The following is a 17,994-nucleotide window of genomic DNA, read 5'->3' as shown; positions in this document are numbered from 1 at the left end:
TTCAATAATTAAGAAACAATTACTCATTAAGATTTAACTACCGTGTGGCACATAACGTAATTTACAAATTGCAGCTGGGGAGTTCTCAAGGCTGATTCACTTGCAAAGAATTCGCAGGATGACATTAGTCTTTAGATATTACCTAAATCCCCGAACTTCGCGAAGAAATACAGTGGTGGTTCAGTTACTTCTGTGCTTCGGAGTGTAAAACGGTGTTTTGTTAAATAAAGTAAGTGAAACGGCGTTGCATTTTTACCGCAAGTATGATGGTGTACAGCTCGAAGATGGTGTCGCCAACATAATTATTTTCAAATGGTTATGCCTTGCAGTCTATAGCAGGCTACAAATTGTAAATTGCGACGTGTGCCGAAAGGTATTCAGTTAAAATCCCATGTGACTTTTTTTAATTCGACGAATAGGGATTTCTGTTTATTATGCAAGCAGTGTTCGCCTCTTCGTGGGGACGATCTCACGAACTAAAATTGTGCTATCATCTACAGATGTTCTTTAAAATAAATGCTTATTGTGGTCGCAGAAATACTTGGTATATGTATATAGATTGTATAATTAATTTGATATTTAGGGGCGCTGTTTCCACAGGGGCACTTGGAGAAAGCAATAGCATCCTATTCTTCAAAAAAGCTGGGAGTAGTGAACAGAATTGAATTGAACACATTCTTGGAAAAAAGAAACATACAAGAAAGGAGTAATCACTAAAAACAGCTTGCACTTTGTACACGCATAACTACTTTACAGATATTTACTGAGAATGAAAGGCCTAACTATAGGCTATAGGCTTATCCTTATAACCCTCTCATTAAAAAAAAGATAGGTCGCATAAAAGCTTGTTGAATCCCATATCTTTAACATTACTTGGAAAATTTCCGTTCGCTAATGACAAGACAGCGTGGTTTTCGTAATAAACACTCAAGAAATACCGCCGTGATGGAAGCATTAAAACTGATATTGATGATGGGAAATTAGTTGAATCAAATAACTCAAGTCATGAACCGGCCATCCCAAATGCGTACGCTTCTGTTGTTGAACCGGTTTTTATTGATTTCACTAAAGCTTTCGACTCAAATAATCATGTGATGAGTAAGCTCACGTACTCCTTTACGAAACTGCCGCACCCCCCCCCCCCCCACCCCTTTAGAAATAAAAATACGAAGTTACGTTCAAAACAGGCATGCATATTGGGAATAATGTCTGACACCAAACAAAATATCGGCGTTAAGAAAGGTTGAATTCTTGGCTCGATATTGTTTTCAATTTGCTTTAGCGTCTTGCCTAACTCGCAACTTCGCCAATAGCGAACGTCCCCACCATGTTCTATTTCGCCTATGACATAAGCGAACTTACAAACGGGCTCATTGACAATATTGTCGAACTCTAATATTCATGGTGCGAAGCAAATAATGTAATGATGGAATCCCAGCAAAACAAAGCACAGGGTGTTTTATCCAGGCTATAGGAAGAGAACTAACATTTCTCCAATATATTTTACCTCGTTTCCTATTTGACTATGAATGAGTGCACCTTGGTGTCATTTTAGCGTAGCAGTTAAAGGCGACATTAATATTTTAAGGGAGCACACATTACAGAGCCACATTATTTACAGCATATCGTCTTGGGGCCTTACCTAATGTTATCATTAACTCCTCTTCAGCTGGTTCAAGATCGGGAATTTCGTGTTATTACAGTTTATTGTTTTAATGCACGCATGAGCCCAATTTTCTGCAAGTTTATATATATTACCCATAAAATAACTCTTTTACAAACAATATTTCTACTATAACTTCTTGCGTGACATATGACCCTAGTCTACGGTTCTTTTATTGGACGGAATATATACGTAGTCGACGCAAATGATATAGGATTTGCTTTAATTTATAATGTGTTATCTCCTATAGCCCACAACCGCTTTGGAGAGCAGCCTGTCGGTGTTTCCGGATTGGAGCTGAGGACATATTAAATGGATGTCACCGCTTTGCGAGTGTATTTCGTTTATAGATACATCATATATATAAGCGACACGTTCTTACGCATCACTGGTCTGACTTTCTTTCACTACACTTATCTATAACTAATTTTCTGTCAATGTTAGTGCAACTGCTCGCATGCTAATCATATTCACACGTTTCACAGGGTGTCTACTAAGTTAACATTTCCAAATTCCCTGAGTTTTCCAGGTTTTCCCTGAGCACCTTTGCGAAATTCCCTGAATGAGCCAGAACTTTGTTTTATGTCAAGACAGGCTGACACCATGTTGCCCGATGCTGTCACTGTCTAGTAAGCATGCTGAAACAAAAAATTACTTAATCCAGTTTGAATAGTAAGGAGTAATATCTATTTTATTTAAAAAGAAAACAGAAGGAAGGTGTTAGTGAAATGCACAGCGAAAGAAATGGTAAAGCCCATTCCAAATTGAGTCGAACATTTTAAAATACGAATGAAAAGGAGATGCATACATAAGTAAATATTTTTTAATATCAGCTATTTCTATCAACTGATAGCAAGCTCATCTGTATGAGGTCCTGAACTTTGTCACAACTAAGGTTCTCTCTCAGCAGCTGGGAAGTCAACCTCAACTGTCCTGACATACTCTCAGCCCGTACAAAACATCTCAGTGTTGGGTTTCACTGCTTGAACAATTTATTTTGGTTTGGATGAGGGCCACCTGTGTCTCAGCGTCAGTCAACACTTAGTTTTTTTTAGCTCAAGCTCCTTCAAAAAGGCGGCGGCACCCTTCCTTTCCCGTTAATTCCTCAGTGCGTCGGTCCTTTCTGTTCTCATCCTCCTTCTACCACGCTTTCACCACATGGATCATCTGAAGCATCCTCTTGTTCAGTTGTACAGTCAACATTTGATTTTTCGGACTTCCGAGGGGCCGCAAAAAAATTGAAAAAGAACGGACAGTCTGAAAAAAAATAATGCATGTCTTTAACTGTCTGTAAGGGCTAAAATTACCACAGGCACGTCTGAAAAAGCTCTGAAGGCCTGCCAGTGCGCTTACTAGGCATATCAGAGCTTGTACTGTGACAGGAGACGGGGTGCACGCATGTGTAATTAAGGAATACATACTGTGTCCCGTGACAATTGCCCCCTTCCAACGCTTGTTATGCTTCGCCGACTAACAATAGTGTACTGAGGCGAAGCTAACTTTCGGAGACTGGCATTACGCAACGCGCTGTACTCTGCGAGCTTCAAAGCCAATCGCGAAGTTTACAAAGGCGGAGTCAGTGCCATTGGTGATAGCGGCGAATTCTTTCAATGAAAAACACGGCACCGCACGGCAAGAAGCTTCATAGCGAACATAGAAGCAGCTAGGCCTAACGTTGCCGCGGTGGTGGTTACGGCTGCCAGCGGATCTGCCTCCGAGAGTGCCGGTTCGAGGCGGCGAGATAATCAATATAGCGGCGGTGGCGGCTTTGATAAATGCCATTTCATACCTGCAGTCAGGGCAATATACATTGACTATATGGAGTACTTGTTGGTGCCGCAAAACCGTGCAAAATATCGGGCATGGTCCGAAAAATCGGGCGTCTAGAAAATCGGTCGTTAACTACTCTGGCAATACATCGTACCGATGACACGGCGTCAATGACGATTCGTTGCGATTCCTCTGTTACTGGAGCCAGCATTAACACGACTTTCGTTCCCTTTCAATAAAGTTACAGCTAATTTTCCCTGATAGGAGCACAAATTCCCTGAGTTTTCCCTGAGTTTTTCCAGACTGTTCAAATTCCCTGAGAATTCCCGGTTTTCCCGGTTTTCCTGGTTGGTAGACACCCTGGTTTCACCTATACAGTAATAACAAGATCGAGGTCCCATTTCACTAATGCGGTCTGGGACATCTTTCTGTGTACTTCTGTAATATGTCCAAATGTATACAAAGACTAGCAAGACATTTACTACTACTACTACTACTACTACTACTACTACTACTACTACTACTACTAATACTACTACTACTACTACTACTACTACTACTACTACTAATAATAATAATAATAATAATAATAATAATAATGACGACAATGTTTACAAAACCGTAAGAAAATCGATATCGCAATTATGCAAACTGCATCTATTATAAATATCTGACGCGGAAAATCTTTGAAACGCGTTTCCAGTTTATACCTGCAACTGGTTACATCGATTACGCGGATTTCGCAAAAGCCCTTCTCACAAATTAGTGGTACACCAGTTTCGTCCGCGTCATGGATGTCTCACAATATATGCGGTTTCTAGTAATCTGATACCGTTTCTTTAATGCGAAACATTCTTCGCTTCTTTCCAGGCACTTTGCGGTATGTGGATTGGTATGGGCTACTGTCGGACCTCTTCGACAAAAAGGAATGCGTGGCCGCCGGTGGGATCTAACCTCTGACAGCAGCCATGCTGGAAGAAAAAAAAACTATAGGAACGAGAGAGCATTAAACGTAACCAGACCACATATCATATTGACCGCAAATAACGGCGGGGACGGTCTTTATTTGCGGTCAATATGGTATGCAGTAAACACCAACTAGACCAAACTGAAGTTCTTCTGTGATCAGACCAGCCTCGGTAAACGAACACTGTGTTAAGCCATTCCCTTCGTTTTTTTTTTACCCTCGCTGTGTTGATAGTCCAACACGTGACCTCAGAAACTTAGCGTATTGGCCAGGAATGTTTGGTTCCCGGTAGTGTTTAACCGATGCGCACTTGTTCGGGGCCGCCATGGATATGGTGGCTACCATAGCCATGGAGGAAGGAAACTGAGGAGAGGCCCTACCCCCTCCGCGCGCTAGGAGAAAAGTGTGCAGGAAATGACGTAGTAGGTTCTACTCTTTTTGCTGTTTTTTTATTTCTTTGCTGTAGCGACCACGCCTTTCGGGCCACAATGGCGGCTTTGTTATGGTTATGTGCGAGTTCTGTGCGCTCACACGTGCTGCTCCGTAAGTTTCGTACCGTGGCAAAGGCGCCGTGCGGGCAGATTTGCGTTGGTCTCCGTGTTTTGTTGCGCTGCGTTATCTGGACCGTGCTCTAGCGGATGTTGCTGTGGCCAGGTGGGACAGGAGGAACTAAGGTTCGTGAAATGAACGCGCATGCAACGCTGTACGCAACGTACCGCGCCACGGCAATGGCTACGGACGAAGGAATTATATCCGCGGGAAATGTTGCCCTCTATCGCGGCATCATGCTAACGTGCTAACGATTGTTTAGTATTGCTGCGGAGCGCGCGCATCCGAGCACCACGGTTGCGCGCAGCGCGGCGTGGTTTCGCGAGAAATGTAAACAATTAAGAGAGGAGAGCTGGCCCGATAGGCGGAGCAACGCCATGAGCAACGCCAACTTCCGGCTTCACTTTAACTTCACAGAGAGTGACGTGAGGGCCTATCCTTAGTTTCCTTCCTCCGTGGGGGCCGCCCTGCCGTAGCTCTGCCTGCGGAGCGGGAGCGCTGTAACCCATACCGCGCGCGCTATGACGTGTTGATCACACGCTGGGCCTACGCGTCTGGCTTCAAACACTGTCGCATAACTGTTCCCTTCGAGTTACTTTCCTCGTCCATTAAAGCAGCGCGACGCTCAAAGCACTAGGCCAGTGCCGCAAGCGTACTTCTCTCTTGTGCCAACGCCAACGTGGAAACGTCTGATGATGATAGCGATCTAAAGAAAGGAAAGGCGCTTGATTCTGCAACCCGTGAGGGACCGCGGCGAAGCGTGGTCGGGGGAGAGGGAGCGGGAAGTGAAAGATGGCAGGAGCGTCACGTGCCACTTCGTCGCATTCTTCCCTCGTGATAGTTAGCGCTTTGAGACGCCGTCTTTGACTGCACTGTCTTCGGGATCGGCCCGCAGTTTTCGTCATGTGGATGTCTACACAGTTTGCGCGAGCAGTACGCTTGTAATGCTATTGCACATTAAGAAGAATCCATGCCCTACACAAACAGTACATTTAAACTTTCTTTTTATTATTATTTTATTGGGGGACGAGCACTCGACTATAACGTGTTGCAGTCCGCCTCTAAATTGCATCGTCTTTTTAGCAAACGAGCTCAAATATTACGGCCCGTTCTTCAAGTCAATTCTCGTGTAACAAGTCGAATATGATAGCGGGTTCGTGCGCAGGAGCATCAGCCACACCGGACTGGAGCGAGTACAGGAACACAGGACAGCCAGCGCGAACTGTCAACTGTTTACTTTTCAGAAACTATATGGAGAATATATATGTCGCCCAATCGAATGCACAAAAATGCCTATCGACGTCATCGATTGTCACTGATTATGCTAATTTCTCTCTCTCTGTTTTCTTCTTTACAGCGAAGCTGCTAGCCAGGCACTTAGGGCACATTCACACCAGCGACTTGAGGAGGTCGCGCGACCATTTGCGACTCGCAATCAAAAAGCGACCGAACGCGGCTGATGTTCACACCGGCAAGCCCGGCTGAGCGCGACCCGCAAGTCGCAATCCCGGAGATTATCGTTCTCAGCGAGAACTCTCGGAATCTACGCGGAATTTGAACGCGACGCCGGAGGAGGCCGGATGTAGACACGCGAAGGATCACTTCCGGTGCGCCGCTGATTGGTTTATCAGTTTTGCGACCACGGTCGCGCGACTGAAAAATCGCGCAAAGAGCGACTGGCTCGAAATGGTCGCTTTTCAAGAAAGGCGACCGTTTGCGACCATTTGCGACTGGTCGCTTTTGCGACCAACTTGGTCGTGCGACCACTGTCAGTCGCCGGTGTGAATGAGCCCTTAGTGTCCATTAGCATCCGGCATTTTTAGCGTCCGCGTTCGTCATCAAAAATGTGGGCCGACCCCGGCGGCAGTGCCGGGCCAAGAGCTGCAGTGGCTCGTACCGCCGTAGGGCAGAGGCTTCGAGCACTCAGCCAAGTGAAGCGAACAGTGCGTACATTCTTTGGAATCACGCATACAACATCCAGAACAGCACGCGTTTCAAGAAAGAATAAGATCGAAACAAGCATCCGAACCGCATAATTGATGATAAGCCGCTCGTGATAGCAATGCTAAGCACGTAGCGCTGTCCTCATACGTTGTTGCGGCCATAGGGCGGCGTTCAGAGCATGGAATCCGCCAAGCCCATCGACTACTACGTCAGGTTGTAGAGAATGAAGGAGAAAGGGTTTATTAGCTCAGTTACACGGCTCCAGTACGGAAGCTCACTTCATGCAGGAGCAAGCTAAACGTCTGAGTTCACATCAGGACCCTCGATCTGTCCACACTCTCGACAAGTTTCTGCTTTTAATCCCGTCGTCTTCCCTAGGCGAGTCGACTGGGGAATCTGAAGACTGTCCAGCAGCAAATCGCCATCGTCGACTCAGTTGCGCTCATGCTATCCATAACCCGCAGTAACTCCGCCTCGAAGAAACAGGTTTGGAATTTGTGGAAGAAAGAAAGCATCCGGCGACACAAGGTTCGTTCGTTGTTGCCCACCCCGTCCTTCGCTCAGTCTGCCAGGTGAAGGGCGGGCTGAAGGGCGTCTAATTACCTGCGCTTATCCATTCGTTATCGCGGTTCCCTCCCATTCATCCTTTTCTCCGGTTTCAAGGCAATAACGGGGTGAGCGCTTTTAGTCGTTGTCCACGCCACGCCGTTAGAAGGTGCGTTGGTTTGACACATGGCAAACTTTCAATCAACGCCCTTGGTGGTGTTGAGACGCAACAATGTTCTCACGGTATGAGATTACTGCTGTGCAAGCTGCCGCGGCGACGGCAGCTCGCAAGGTGGGGTGTGACGTCCCTAGCCTTTCGTAAATGAGATTACAAGCATCGCAACTGATTTCAATGTTGTTGCAGCACCGCTATGTCCAGCGGCGTGCTGTCCAAATCACAATTACTACCATTACACTAAAGTAATAAAGCGTTGCCTACCCTACCTCATCATTTGTAGTGGTACGGTTTTGGACGGCTTCGCTATAATACATCCACTTTCGCAGGGCCGGGATGGCGAGTCAATTTTGTTTTCTTTTTTTTTGTCTCAGTGCTCGGTGTCCTGTGTTTGTGTACTCCCTCAGGTCTGGCCCTTTCGTTGTTTTCAGTGCACGAACTCTGGTATATGTTTAACCAACTACTCCACTGCCACATTTTTCTTGAATATCATGCAGAATAACTTAAATATGTTCGTTGTGTTAGGATATCAATTACGCATTTTTTTTGGTTAAAAAACACTTTTGAGAAACATTTTTGGGGGCACGCAGCTGAAGTATGTTCTACTTATTTTAGTTACACTTGGCCTTCTTCTGAGCCATAACTAGAATAGCGGATGCTATCATTCCTTCGAAAATATTTCTAAAATGTAGACATAAACTTCGACCCATATTTTGATAAGGACTTAAGTAAAACGCGAACTCTTAAGAAATCATGCTTATGTTGGTTTGGTAGGCAGGACAGTTATGCTGGAACAAAAATTTCTCCTTTCCCGTATACTTAGATATAGTATACCTCTTTTTCCACCGTCATCACTTCGAAACAGTTAACTTCAGAACAACATCTCGCACACTGTAGCACGCTAGCGGCAGCTCCAACAAATAGACAGAAATCGCGCAGAACTTCAAAAACAAATTAAATAAAGGAAATATAAAACGGAGATTAGGTAAGTTCTTTAGGGAAATATAGGGCAACAGAAAAAAAAAAAGGAGCTGCCTGACTTACGCGAAGGTGCAACGAAAGTCGCGTGAAGCAGACGACGACTTAAAGTGCCCAGACGAGGCGAGCTGGTATTCCTTGCAGACGACCGTTACGAGCAGACGATTTCACACGAGCACAGTTATGGAAGCAGACGGCAACGATTCCCAATTTTGGCACCACTCGGCGATGGAGGCGGAATTTGGAAAAAACTGCCTTGTTTCTCGCGTTTCATTTTGTCGCCGTGTATACGCGTGTCACAGGGGAAAATAGAAGTATTCCTTGGGAGCGAATGGACCATGTTTTGGCGCCTCAAGACGACACAGGAACACGATATAGCGTATGAGGAGGAGAGGGATAAACAGATTGTTAGGAACGCGTATCTCCCCTCATTTCCTCACTTGCCTCGGAAGCGGCCACCATTTACGCGGAATAGCAGGCTAACGAAAAAAATAGAAGCCAATGAACATAACACAGCACATTGACGTCAGTACTGCGTCACGTCCTGCAAACGATGCTTGAACCAAGCGGAAACTATATCAGAGGACGGAAATTGGTATCGCGCGATTTGTTCGCGTTAGCGTCTCATGATAGCCACTGATGCATGCATGGTATATCCTCGAGCGAGAACTTGTATATTATGTATGATGCGCGTCGTCTTCAATCGTTTTCAAAGCTTACTCGGAAGTGTTTTCGTAAAATATTCATCCCGGATATAATGAAGGCTACTCGAGGTTGGTTGTCGTGAACAGTGCCACCGACTTGATATATATTGACACGTGTACTTATCTTTATCGGTCGACCACGTTTCGCCGCTTAACAACTGTAATCGCACAGCGAGGGACGCGCCTGAATGTATCCGATGTTTCTGGAAAGTTATCGATGCTTCTACCCGGCTGTCTGTTGTCGCCGAACCTTGTGTTATCTGATTTCATCGCGTAACGCGAATGGTGTAGAACTTTGTGGAAGGCACACGGGTACGAACGATTAGTCTGGAACATTCGACGACTCCTCTATAAAAGCCGACGCGCTTGACCCGCTGATCAGATTTTCGACGATCGCCGACTGTGTTCGCCGCTATCGTTGTGCTTTAAGTGTAGCCTGTTTTGTGGGCACAGGTTCGCCCAATAAAAGCTAGTTTTGTCTTTCACAGTACTGCTACTGTGTTCTTTCTTCACCGTCACTACCACGTGACAATATATGCGTCGTCACAGGCGACAAAAATTACCCGTGATTAAGTGCGCTTCCGAATACGGTGAGTTGACATTAGAGAGTTTTAGGTTAGGAAACGCAAGCGGCTTGCGTCCCTAATCTAAAACTATCTATTAAAATTCAGGATGCAGCGTCAACAAGCCAACCTGCCACGCAGTGTTAAGCCTTCACTATGTGTTCAGGCAAATAGAACTGTTTTTTTACCGCTTGGAATATGAGGAGAGGGTTACTTCTTCCACGAATGTGCTGGCTTCAGCGTCAAGCCTAGATATTTAGGAGGAAGCTCCAGCTCGAGGTCAACTCCGATTTACCTATTCAAGTAGATGTAAAAACGCAGTTCATGATACAACCGGTTGAGCGATTTGAATGAAGTTTGTTGCACCTGAGAGAGATGGCGGAATTCCAGCGACTCTAGGAAATAGAATTTCAATTTCAAACCTCGAATATATTACGAAAATTCTCGAAAGTCGGAAAGTCGCAAAATAAATAAAAATAGGAGCTTTAGGGAGCGCGCGCATCTGAGGCACCCTAGCGGTGGCTTTCCAGGAAAAGCCGACACCGCTCTCGCACCCCCCCCCCCCCCCTCTGCGTGAACACAGAATAGGGCACTGAACCAATGGCAGAGAGTGGACACGACACCAGAGTGTATCATTACTAATGCCGAACGTGGGCTATAGTTGGCTACTATTTTTCAGTATGATGTGTCTGCTGTCGCGTGCAATACTAGCTGCAACAGAGTGCCCGTGGTCGAAGGGGCCCCGTGAAAGCGCGCGGGCAACCACGTAGAGAAAATATCGAAGAACACCGTGTCAATTACTGGCACACTTAATAAAGGCACATTTTTTTTTCTGTGTGTTGGCGCTGCCACGCAGCCAGGGGGCACCTTTCGTCATGGCGACGGCGTTGCAGTTCATAATGCACGCGACTGTACCTATCCTGCACGGGCCATGTTGTAGCGTGCACGTATGTAATCATTTTAAAAAATGAAGAAAGGAAATATACGTTGTTACAGCGTTATAGAGGAGACGAATACAGTAAACGCCAACTGCACAAAGAGAGGCGCGTGTAACCGCCGCAACTGCGTGGAAGAAATATACGCGCGGTTGGCAACAGCGCGTCTCAATGGCGTCACATTTGCATATAAGCGAAAAGAACAAACGGCTAACGGTTACTGAGACCCGTGGAAACGATCGCCGCATTACGCGTATTATTGAGGGAGCACGCTTGGCTAACCTACACTTTTTTTTTATTTCGTGTCGTCACCACACAAGTTTCGCTATGTGTGCATGCAAGAAGATCGTTCACAAATTTGTTCCTCCCGTACTTTGTGGAACCTACGTATAGACCGAAATTAATATGTTCCACACACACAGCCAAAACGCACGCGATTAAGAATGATACATGGCAATGCCAGTAAACCAAGCAAGTGGAACATATTCGCACGTATAGACGTACGTTCTACTTACTTAGTTAAACATGCGTGGAACGAGGTCAGGAGTCTGTAGCCCACGTGACTTCGACCGACCACAGCTGGCAAGTGTGGTCAATGCCAACTATGCCGCTGATCCGTTTATACGAAAAAACAGCCGCGGAATTTCGCGGTCAACAACCTAAACGTCGGCAGGCCCGATGTGGTCGCGAATTCGTTTCACGGATGCGATGGAGGCATTTCGGCGGCAGAGAAAGGCAGACAACAGTTTGCTATACCTTGAATGCGCCTTTAAGAGGTCCTAAATATAAAATACAAACTGGAGACCTTAACTATGTTCGCCAGAAGGTGCCTAGATAAATGAATTTCAAGGCAGCGCCATTATTTCACCTCGCCGCCGACCTCCTCATCATCGCGCTCTCCCGCCATTGCCGGTGCGTGATTGGCTGAGTGCGGTATTGTATGTTTCTATTCTGTCTCTTCCTGTTTCCTTTTCATGTTGATTATTCACTCATTTCGTGTCGTATCGTATATTGCCTTCTGTGGCGTCGACACTTGGCTAACCCTTGCTTTCTTTTCCTGGAAGTGGTTACAAGATTGTCAGATCCTAGATACGCCATACCCGCGTGAAGTCAGCAAATGAGAACTTGCTTTTAAAATGCACGCCAACTTGACGCGCACGGCGAAAGCGTGGAGAGAGTGGGAATATCCGGGATACCCCGCGGCTCATGCTAGTTGGCGCACATACGCAGCAGATGGCGCTAGTGAGAAAATATCGCTCGCTCAAATAGCTTACAGTGTTTACGGCTAATTATACTGCCTCTTGATTAAATCCTAAGTCGCTGACTATTGCTACGTGTTTTCGGCGTGGAAAGGTATCACTTGATACAATTTTCACGTTTATACGACATCTACAAGTTGCCTAACCGACCGTCTTTTTTTTTTTCTGGAAATGGTTACAAAGTAGCCAGATTACAGATACGCCAAACCCGCCCGAAGGCAACAAAGAGGATCTTGTTTTCGAAAAGCATGAGTGCCAACACAAGGATGATATTTGGCTATTGGACGCTATTACGCATGTTATACTTCGCATGCGAGCAACTAAAAGTCGCTGTGAATGGCGGTTTGTGCCGGCAAAAAACGCTTTTCATTTTGTTGTTTAATATATTTATATTTACAGCGACTAAGCGTCTCAGTGGATATTGCGGCGGAGTACCTCGCATTCTAACACTACACCCTAGTTATTGTATCGCAAATACAGGCACTGATAAACTTCTTTCCGAATATATCATGGCACGAGTACTATATCCGTATTTCTTACTTGAGCATAGTATAGATAATATATTTAGGACATATACAATTCCCATTCATGGTTATTATTAGATTCGTAAGCATGTTAACAAAGAATCACGCTGATGAAAAAAAAGGCACCCAAGAGGCCTTTGTAAGAGAGCCTTACACCTGCTTGCTGTAGAGAGCTAATTATTCCGACAAGATATCACGAGACCAATGTATGAAGTAACGAAAAAAAAAATTAACCAAACTTGAAACTTGCCTGAGTGTCGGCGATGTTCTCCTCGTAATTCACGGGACACCCAACGGCTTCTTCGGGTCTATGCAGGGTTGGAGGCCAGCAACGCGGAAGCGCAAAGTCGAAGGGAGCCGAATCGCAATTATCCTCGAAAGCGGTAACACCCAAAACGTTATGAAAAAACAAAACGAAAACACGAAGCCGCACACATTCGATGCACAAACTTAGCAGGTCCGTATTCAGGCGCACAGTTCCCGGCGATGTCCTGCGTGGAGTGGCTTATTTTCTCGCACGATATGCGCTCAGTGACCCCGTAAGCAGACGGTATACTGTGGACCACGTGGGCAGACGCACCATGAACTACCGCAGCAGACGACACTGAAGTATGCGGATGAACCGAAGAAAAGACACGAGCTTCGACAATTCAGACTACCACGTGGGTATTCTTCCTTCTTTCCACCCTTTCTACCTCGTGTTCTGTTATTCCTTCATTTTCCGGGAATCTCCCTAGCATGCACTTTGTCCCCCAGGCGGCAAAAAGAAAGAAATCCAAGAGGCGGAGGAGGTACGCCCTAGGCACCGCGGGTGGGATACTTGGAAAACAGAGGCTGTGGGAAGGGGTGGGGAGGGGCAGGCGAGGTTAGAGAGGGAATCCCAAGCGGGGAGTGAAGACAAGCAAAGGATTTAACTCGACTAGTCACTTTCAACGACCTTCCGCTGGGCCCACAACGGCCCAAATACGAGAAAGTAATGCAATTGAAGGTGATATTTTGAACGCTGTCGAATTCCGCCATATATACAAATTTGGTATTGGAGGCATCACAAGAGGCCATAAGCAAAACTCTGGGCCTCTCAGATTGGCTCAATATGCCACCACTACAGAATCTGACAAAGTCCAGAAAGGGACCTGGGTTAGCTGGTTGGTAAACGATTTGGAAGCGAACAGAGCTAAAAGCGGGACGAAACAAGGCATTGTTTTACAAAAGAGGAAGGTGGGACTGTCTTGTGCGCTGTTCTTGTGCCTTACTATATTTGTAAGGCGAGTTCATGTTTCGCCCCGATTTAGAGCTGTTGGCTTCACACTGACGTTCCGTTTCCGGAGATTCGGCGCGACATTAAGAAAAAAAAAAAGAGAGGAAGAAAAGGAAAAGAACTTCCACCTTTTTTTTTCTCATAAAGTAAATAAACCCATATTCCTCGTTCTCGATGAGAAGCAGTTCTTCCCTTAATCAACGTCCTCAGCGTGGATAAGTTGGACGACGGCATGGGCCAGCCACCTTCGAATTCATGCCGGACTCCAATCTTGACAAAGGACCACGAGCGATGGGATTGAGCCCCCAATCCTGACACTCCGAATCGCCATATCTCGCGAACAGGTGACTTGAAAAAAGAAAAGAAAGAAAGAAAAGAAGGAAGAAATGGGGTGACTTCTTCAACAAAGGCGAATTCCTCTGTGGTAGCGATCAGTATAACCTCGAGGCGCTTCGCACGATTCGACTCGGCGACAGGGACAGATAGTGGGGCTCGTGCAGCGGTGGGGTTACCCCCCTCCATTCTCGGTAGCACCTTCAGACACCGCGTTTTGCGCGCCGAATTTGAGAGAGAAGGGTTTGTGCGCGGCAGCTGAACCCAACCCCCCTCGCCCGTGTCCCATTCGCACCGAGTATAATTGGCCATGTGTCTGCCTTAAGAGGGAAGCTTTAGCTCGGGCCCAACTCCGACGCGGCCTATTCAAATACGTGTAGAATGCAAAAAAAAAACGTTTTGTCCCACCCCTGGACCGATTTTGATGAAATTTGTTGCACTTGAGAGAGAAAGGTTAAACCCTAGTGACTGTTGGGAGCGGAAAATCGATTTAGGGCCTGAATTTTACTAAAAAGATTGGACGAGCTTGGACGAGCCGGCGGGAGGTGCGTCTGCTAGCTCCATCGCGTCGGTAGCGTTAACGCGTGCAGCCGAAGCGCTAGCAGACGCCGTTTCCGGAGGGGCTCCTGCTTGGGCGGCCGGAGAGGAGAGGGTGGCGGCTGCGTCTCGGCAGGGTGGCAAGATGGCGCCACCCTGGCCTGCCTGCTCAACATGGCCGCTGGCTTCAACGTGCTGCTCCGCACTGGCGGGAGCATACGGCGGCTGCTTGCGACGCGCGGTTGCCTCGTCATCGTCGCTCTCCGTTTCACGAGGTCCATCTCCTCATCTCCACGACGAGGTCCATCTCCTCGTCGTCAGAGGAAGGGAGCGGGACTGAAGCATGGGGCGCCTCGCTTGCTGAGAAACGCTCCGCGGGAGGCTTCGAGGCTACCTCGGGGGCTGACGGATTCGCGGTGTCGACTGGGGCGGCCTCAGTCTGGGAGGGAACCACGGGTGGAGCAGTGGTGGTGGTGGCCCGTTGACGAAGCCATTCGCCCAGCATGCTTGAAGCCCTCACATGCAGATCCTCCCTTGCGCGTAGCTCGTCAAGGGACGCGGGGCCGAGCGTCAGCCGGCTCATGCTAGCATGGCCTCGGTGGCGCACGGGCGGTGGGCGCTCGCTTGGCGAGCGAAACGCCATCATCACAGGCTGCGATGGCCTCTTCTCGCGAGCGGGAAGAAGGCCAAGTCAACAAGAACGGAGGCGGCGTTGGATCCAAGCAGTCAGGCGAGCGGAGTAAGCTCCCGTCTTGTCTCCCTGTCAAGCGGTGTCGGGCTGGTTTCTAAATCGAATTTCGCGTGTATCCTTGGTTTATTCGATAGTGAAGACGGCCAGCCATGGCAGACGGTACCAAACAGCAGAATCTACAGTCGGTATTTCGTCGGAAACAAAATGAGCAATAGCATGCACCATCCGGCATATGTACCATTTTTCCTTCGCAATGCCACCGCCAAGCCACTTCCAACGCCACCACACCAAGTGAACCATACGAAAGGTAAAAATTATCCATTCATTGCCAAGAATTATATGGGAGGGAAGCTGCCTTGTAATACGAGTTGTATGCGCATAGTGCCGGTGCACGCGCGACTAAGCCACTTATGTGTTTATAAACATGCGCATGCGGATGAGGACTCGGCGCTGAGATGCATCCGGCAAATTTATGTAATTAGTGCTAAATGTAGCCAGGATTGTTACGGATCAAGCAGCGGAACGCTCAAACCTTCCCTTGCGCGAGTCAGCTGATGCGATAAAGCGTTCTTCTCCATTGACTGCTGTGGCGAAGTAACATCAGAATTTTTTATGTCTAGCCAGAGAAATATGGAATATCTTCAGGCCAACTGATACTTATGAAACCATAGCGCAGCACGACCGGAGCCATAACTGCTAGATTTGCAAGGCAGGCAGCCACGCAAGCATGGCATCGATACACGACGCAACCGTTAAAGAAACACACTAAAACCCCTCAATCTCCCAAAGTAGCGCCATTCGCTTCCCTCCTCCTCCACTCGGCGCGGCCTCGACGGTGGCGGGCCTGCCGTAGCAGACGACGGCTAACACGCTACGGCAGGAAATCCGCAGAAAAGTTCGTTCGAGCCCTGCGGAGCAGTTTTTTCAATGGAGATCTTTCTTCGTCAGTCGGTAACTGGCCTTTAGAATTTCGTGTTGGAATTGCGGAAGAAATAGAAAAAATGACCATTATTCAAGGCGCATTTAAGGCGTAAAGCGCGCGACGTTGAGAGTTCGTGTTGCTGAAACACGACGCAAGCACGCGGTGTACTCAAACACGCGCTTAATTACCAAAGTTTCAGGTGTTGACAGCGTGAAAGTATCTGTATGTGGTTTCTTATGTTCACTCACGTACCTGCAGGACACTTTTGTTCGGTCGGCGCGTGAGTGATTCCGGCTGTGTGCGGTCAGCAATGCCTGGCAACAGGGCCGATTTTTTTTATTGCGGGGTGCTTTTGTAATCGTGACGATATATTTTTGTTTGCAAGTACTGCTCGTGGAGGGCACATGTAATGGGTAACGGAGGCCTCTGAAGAGCATGTAACATTTCACTAATGGAGGCGCCGCAGGGAGTGCTCGCATACAAAATTGGCTGTCCGCGATTATACCCCATTGGCATGCACAGGCTTCGGCGAGCCCCATCTAGCCCTGGTTCTAGCTTGGGTGTTCCCGTTGCCACTTTCGTGCGCTGGAGGCGCCGTCAACAATACGAAATAATTACAAGTTGTTAGAACTAGTAAATAAAATTTATTAAGGAAATACAATCGCACCGAGGCGCCAACTGCTAAAGCAGCGCTAGCACGCGGGTATTATGAAACGCCAACGAGGAATTTACTGGCCTACGTACGACTCTACGATCAAAGAGCTCGTCAAACATCCCCAGGCGAGCTAGATAAAGTTATCCGGAGCCATCCACTACGACCTCCATCCTAGCTTTAGTCGCTTCGGAATGTTAATACCGTTAATCACCACAAACCAAATCAGTACATGCGGGCGTACATTCGAAGCTAAAAGACTGCATCGTAAGTCATAGTGAGCCTGGCAAAAGCGCCGAGAATGTGCTAACTTCTGGTAGGGATCAAAACAGACCCTGAATAAAGTCGCTTTTATGTCACAGGCCAGCTGCAAATGCGTGCATCTCACCGCAAGACGAAACTACATGAAATAAAGAGAGCACATTCGAAAAAAAATAGTCAAACAACGCGCTAAAAATCACGCAGAGCATGAACACACACTTTTTCGAAGCGGAAGGCGTGAACTAGGCTCAAAATAAGAGGTTGTGAGTAAGTTCACCAAGGCGTGCGTTCTTTGCCAGTTCCTCGAAGTCAGCCCGCCCGATCCTGCGAATCCACACTTCTTTTCGCGTTGCGCCCGCCGGACGGCAAAGCAAAAGCTTTTTGCCCTCGCTGTGTCTGTTGCGGCAACCGAAGGCGCAGCAGCATGGCATCGCAATTAAGTTCTTGGCCATGCACATTCTATTACGCTAACGCACTTTCAGTCCGCCTGCCGTCCTTTCGTCGCGCAGGCCCAACAATGGAGGTCAGCGCGCGCTGGAAAGAAAGAATATACAAAGGCGCGGCGCCTGCTCCGCGCTGGAAAGTAAAAAGCATACAAAAGCGCGGCGCCTGCTTCCACGTGACACAGATTCGCCAATTGGGGAGCGGAGAAAGCTGGGGCGACAGGAGGTGTGGAGGAGGACGCGTCAGGCTGAGCGGGGTGGCGGAAAGATCTAAGAATGGCGCTATTTTTGAAAAATTGAGGGGCTTTAAAACGCACGTG

At 47.4% G+C, this 17,994-nt stretch overlaps 1 protein-coding gene across 1 annotated transcript in view; it reads right to left on the bottom strand.

Annotated features, from left to right (window-relative positions):
• Positions 1–17,994, bottom strand: part of LOC135897308 (uncharacterized) — a 136,224-nt gene that overhangs the window by 9,398 nt on the left and 108,832 nt on the right. The gene's annotated exons all lie outside the window — the stretch shown is intronic.

The sequence above is a fragment of the Dermacentor albipictus genome, chromosome 10 (assembly GCF_038994185.2).
Source record: "Dermacentor albipictus isolate Rhodes 1998 colony chromosome 10, USDA_Dalb.pri_finalv2, whole genome shotgun sequence".
Classification (NCBI taxonomy): domain Eukaryota; kingdom Metazoa; phylum Arthropoda; class Arachnida; order Ixodida; family Ixodidae; genus Dermacentor; species Dermacentor albipictus.
Note: the sequence above shows the minus strand (reverse complement) of the source record. Positions and strands in the feature narration are given on the sequence as shown.